Source organism: Notothenia coriiceps, unplaced genomic scaffold (assembly GCF_000735185.1).
Source record: "Notothenia coriiceps isolate Sejong01 unplaced genomic scaffold, NC01 NC01_scaffold00004795, whole genome shotgun sequence".
Lineage (NCBI taxonomy): Eukaryota > Metazoa > Chordata > Actinopteri > Perciformes > Nototheniidae > Notothenia > Notothenia coriiceps.
Window position 1 is genome coordinate 79,617 of NW_011337496.1, and position 6,000 is coordinate 85,616.

Here is a 6,000-nt window from a genome sequence, read left to right on the forward strand (position 1 = left end):
ACAAAGCAGTAAAATAACTAACGTCTTTTTTAATTACGCCTAACAGTTAGCTATGAATGCTACCTAACTAGCCAGCTCAATAGCTAGGTTAGCGTAGATTTATAACTCAGCATTAAAATGAAGAGCGGTGATAGCAGTGGCAGCTAGCTCGACGGTCAATTCAGGTTTACCTTTGCAACGCCGTGAACGAGTTTTCCAGAGTAAGACAAACAACCCTGTGAAGAGCAAAAACACACAAAGACTATTCAAAACCACTCCCTCTTTCACTCATTCACTAGTCTCTTTTTAAGAATGAGTTTGGACCATAGGTTTGGACACAGCCATAGTACTTGTGTGGTTGTTGTAGCTCATGTTTGACAAGCTAGCTGCATGGTAGTTGTTTGTTGCGCTGGGAGGCTCAGGACACGTGTGATTGGCTGAATTAGTGAAGGAGGGGCGGTCCCTGATGACGAAATCATTGTGGAAACTGAAAACCATATCAAACCAACTAAAAATAACTATTTTAATAAAACATGTAATTGTTTATAATACTTTGTGATTATATATATATGTTCTTTGTGTATTGATATTATTATTAAGTCTATTTGGTTACGTTTGACTTAAGGTTCTATTGAATACTTTTATGGCAGTTCATTTTTGCTTGCATTTGTTATATAAAAGTTGTAATCGCGAATACAAATCTATTTTTCAAGGACAATGTTTAGCCATCCAAGTCAGATAACACAGTGTATTCAACAAATAAATGCACTTACATTGGCATTTTGCAATTTAGATCCATTTGCAGAAGGCTCCAGTCAGAGGCATCTGCATTTATAAAACTCTTGTACCTCTGCAATGGAGACATAAGTCTGAGGACCAAATGGGGGTCAGACAACCTGACTTTGTTATTTCCTTCTGATGTACTAATGACAATCTGGATATGATGGCTCCAAATCCTTCTGCCGGATAAAACATTAGAAGGTACACCAACATCCAAACACTTATTGCTAAAAAACTACCTCGGATTGCATCATTAGAAAAGCTTTTTATGTGTCAAAGCAATAAACTGGAACGCTGTGTTCCCACACGTCTGCCTTGCCTGACAGAATAAGTAATTATTTATTTGGAGATTGTTTAACTCTAGCCCTTTGCAGAAAAATAATGGTTGTATTATGTTGGGGGAAGAAAGTAGATTTGATGCTTTTGATAAATGTGTTTTCAGGGCAATATTTCTGTAATGATGTAAGGACATTGAGCGAACAGAGCTATATATCAAACAGTGTCGTGCAGTGTCTCTCTCCTCGGAGCTGCGATCACCTCTCATGGCTGTGATAGGATTTGGGACGGTGTTTTTGTAGGCCGGGGTTGAAGCAAGCTGTATGTCTAACAATGATATATGATTCACCCACTCATCTGAATGGCTGCTACTTGTCAATGTCAACGCTTATGCAACACAGTTCAGCTGCTTTTCATAGATGCAGCCAGGATTTTTAACCCTTTTAGTCCCATATTTCACTCCCTAATATGACAAATGGGCTCATGAAGGCACAAATGAATGGGTTTTTGGAGGGAGCAGCTGGGGTCATTACCCAAAAAATTGGCCCTCGAGGAACAAAAGTGCAGCGTCTGCTCTATGCATGCTTCTATGTAAGTTTTTTGTGTATGAGATCTTTGTGTCTGCTTCTCACTGAAACGTCACCATGATGAAAGGAGACCCAGTGGGGGGCACTTTGCCTTAGAGAGAAAAGAAGGGGGTGTGGGGGTGTTGAGGGAGAAAGACAGCGAGAATAAGCGGTTTATAGTCTGGGGCACTGTAGCTGTCTCCAGGTTTCATGGGGTTAAAGACTTCAGCACTGTTCAAAGATGCACTTGAAAGGACATACCATTATTTATTCATCAATGCTGCATCTCATAGAGAGGAGTCGAGCTGCTCAATATGCTCTCAATTACCTGTCTGGCTAGGTAGTGCATGAATCTGCTTACATAAATGGGCTAAAAAAAGGGGAGGGGTTTGTATTCCAAAAGCAGGATAATTGTTGAAATGTTTACTTCTGGTTGTCATTTGGTAAGTAATGACTACTCAAGACAACACAACATCTGTGCATTGAAGCAGTGACAATCACAGGAACACTTAGAAGGAGAGCGTAAACCACATCCAGTCGACAACAGCCAGGGGATATGAAAGTGATAACAGCCGCCGCGTCACTGTTCCTCCTGATGTCTGTAATAACTCAAGATGATGCTTGAAAGCAGGTTTGCCATCCAACATTCACCACAGGGGGGGGGGGGACTCCTCAGTGTGTGGAATGTACCAGAGTTACACAGGAGCTGTGGTACACTGCCCTCCTCTGGAGGGACACAGTTATCATCGATAGCAAGGACACACATTTATATTTCCTGTTATAAGTAAAAGTCCATCCACTCAAAATCATACTTCTGGGAAAGTATTAGCATCAACAAATTCTCCAGTCGATTTCCTCCAGACTCGAAAACTGTTTATTCCACCAGGCTGTTAGGATGCTGAACCCTCTCTCCTCCCTCCCACCTCTCCCCCCTACCCCAACTGGGCCTGGGTTGTAGCACCCACACATACACACAGAGACAGACACACACATCTAGCACAATACACTTTTCTATACCCTGCTACAGCCATTTGCCCTATTGTACATATTTTTACTGTTGTATATTCATCCTCATCGGTTTTGAAGTGAATCTTATTTTGTATATATTGACTGTTGTGCCTTTTATTTATGCCTCTTAATGTGTGCATATGCACTGCAGTATACAGTATGTGTCTATATCTGATTATGTATGTGTATATTATTTTGGATTGTGAGAAACAGCATTCTGTATCTGTATCACACAGAAGATTGACAATAAAGTTGACTTTGATTTTGGCATGATTTCTTTTTTGGATAGTATTTTGTGCTATTTATTTAAATCAATAAGGAACCAGTATAAGATAAATGTAGATACAAAAAAAGTACAATATTTGTAATAATTTTTTCTACAGTAAAAAAGTGTTTCAGTGACTCTGTCTTATTGTATTTTCAGTTTAAGATGACCATAGAACAAATTGTCTTAAATTGTCTTTATTTTACATTCACTCTCTTTTTTTCCCATTGTACCGTTATTACGTAAAATACGCCTTTCACCATTTGTCATCTTTAGTTGTTATGGTGCAAACTAGCTGTCAAGCTAACCCCGGCCCATTTACTTTGACGTTGTTAGCGTCAATGTTGATTTATGTGCACTGTCCCATTTGTATACATTTGAAAACCAAGTACCCGACTTGGTATTCATGCATGTCTAAATGTATTTAATATCCAGTTTTATATTACAATTACCTCCTAACATGTTTAAGGCTGTTTGAAATAGAGGTTCTATATACTGCGTTTAAGGTGGTTTTAAGTTTATCTCTTGGTGCCTTATATTTCAGAGATTGTTTTGTACTAATTGGATATTTATTTTGATTTTGTACTTCGGAAACCAGCCAAATGAAATAAAAGTAGGGAAACAAATTAGGAATAATTAGTCTAATCCGGTGGTATACTGTCCAAAACTGGTCAGACGGGGTCAGCGGTCACAAGATAATAAGAGGTGTTGTATTGGAAAACAGAATGAGAAAAATAAAGTTCTACTACAAAAGATAAGAAGAAACTGTTATTTTTAAAATACCATCTCACAGAGGTGGAAGAAGTACTCAGATATTTTACTTAAGTATAAGTAGAAAATATAGTGTACAATCACTTTTTACAAGTCAAAGTGCTCCATTCAAAATATTACTTTAGTAAAAGAACATAAGTATTGTCATCAAAATATTCTGCTGCTTATTGTGCATAATAGCATTAAATGATTGGGTTATCATTATTTATTTCTAACGTGTTCATCACAGCCGGTAAATGCTGAGCTCATTTTAATTACTTTGTATGCTGCTGGATTTTTTAACCTATAATTATATAGTTAACTTATTCATGTATATATTCTATTAGCCTATAATTATATAGTTAACTTATTCATGTATATATTCTATTAGCCTATACTTATATAGTTAACTTATTCATGTATTCTATTAGCCTATAATTATATGGTGAACGTATTCATGTATATATTCTAGTAGCCTACATCTGAATATGGAAAGAAACTAGTGACTAATGTTGTCAAATAAATGTGGTGGAGTAATAAGTACGATATTGGCATCTAAAATGTAATGGACTACCCCAAAATCATCCTTAGGTGATTAGGTTGAGTAGATGTACTTCATTATATGACACCAATGGCAGAGCAATATGGCAGAAGGGTAATCAAAAGCAAAACCAGAGGTGAGAACATTTACCTGGGGTCCAACTTCTTTTTTTAGTTTTTCACATGTGGCCCCTTTCTGGTGCTGATATTGCTTTACTGTAGGAATATTTCACTCTAAAAGTATACTTGAGAAAATATAAGAAGCTAGAAATACTAATGTAGAATTCTTAAAACATTTACTTTGCTTTTAACACTGAAGCCTTTTCCAAATGACTCTCTGGTGTGGCTCCCATCCATTTCCAGGGCTTCCCAACATGGTGTACATTTGAGTTGACCTTCGCAGCTACTCGAGAAAAAGAATCCCCAGCAGCCTGTAGCTAAATGAGCACTGCATAAAGATTAAGAGGGAGTGTGAAACAGCTGGCTACATGGAAACAGCTTGAGTGCCTGCATGTGCTGCACTCCACCAGAGTCTACGCACTTCCCTCTGTCAGGGCCCCTACTGTTACAAAGCTTTATTTTGTCTGATTCCTCTCTTGCGCCTCAAGGAAAGAAGATAAAGATGAGTCAGTGGCTTATTGGAAGAAACACGCAGGAGCCTTTAAAGACCGGAGAGTGGAGAGCAGCCGAGTTCTTTGGTTTTTTATTTCATGACTCCAATTATCTGTTAATGTCAGACAAACCAGCTAAAAAAAGTGCATTGATTGGACATGACGCCTGAAGGGCTTCACTGTCCTTTTCCCCCAGAGACATTTGAGGTCTCGGATGTCTCTGACGGGCAGGATTTGACACCGTGCCACAATTGGAGACCTTCAATTGAATCATTTTCAGGCTCGACACATCAAGGTTTCAACCATTTATTGTATGAATACATTTGAGTCTGATGTCGAAATTGCCACAAATATTTTAAAAAGGCTTGAAGGAAAGTGTTTCATAACCATAACATTTTAATGAATGTGAATCCATTAAGAGAAGCATCGTGAAATCACACAAATCAAAATGGATGGAGGTAACCACAGAATGAGTGAAAACTGCCGATTTTCTTCTTCTGTGGATCTTTACTGTCCAGGGAAAGGAAACAGTGGAATCATTATTAATATATAGATGTTAGGATCACTGTAAAGAGCGCGGAAAAGGTAGGACCCATATGCAGACTACCAAAAACTGAAAAAGGTCTTGAAACAAAAGCGAGCTTTATTTAAAAGCTGATTAACAAAACATGGCATAACTTGAAACGGTAACAGAAAACAACTACACAAAAACTGACCGTGAGAAACATGGAGGAAGACCGGAGAGACAAACAAACAATGAACCGATGGGGAACACAGGAAGAGACAAGACTAAATACAGGGAGGGGTAATCACGAGACGAGAAACAGCCGGGCAGGGGAGGAGAAACACAAGGGCAACAGGTGAACACAATTAGACAATCAGACACACCAGGGAAACTAACGACAGGAAGGAAAACACAGGGAGAAGGACCAGACAAGAAACAAAGAGGAAAACATGAGACAGGGAGAACAGAGGCCTGTACTACGAAGCTGGTTCAACCTAACCTGGATATGTTTGAGTTAGCCGGTTGGCCTAATCCAAAATATACGCGCTCTCGCTAAACGGTACTACGACGCGGGTTATCAAGTGGATCGCTCAAGCCAGCCGTGCCCTATCTAGTTAGGTGCGCGCGCGTTCACATGAAAGGGGTGGTATTTGGAGAATTCGACCAATCACAAACATGGAGAAGCGTACTGACAGCGCAGCGTCATATTTCCTGAATGAA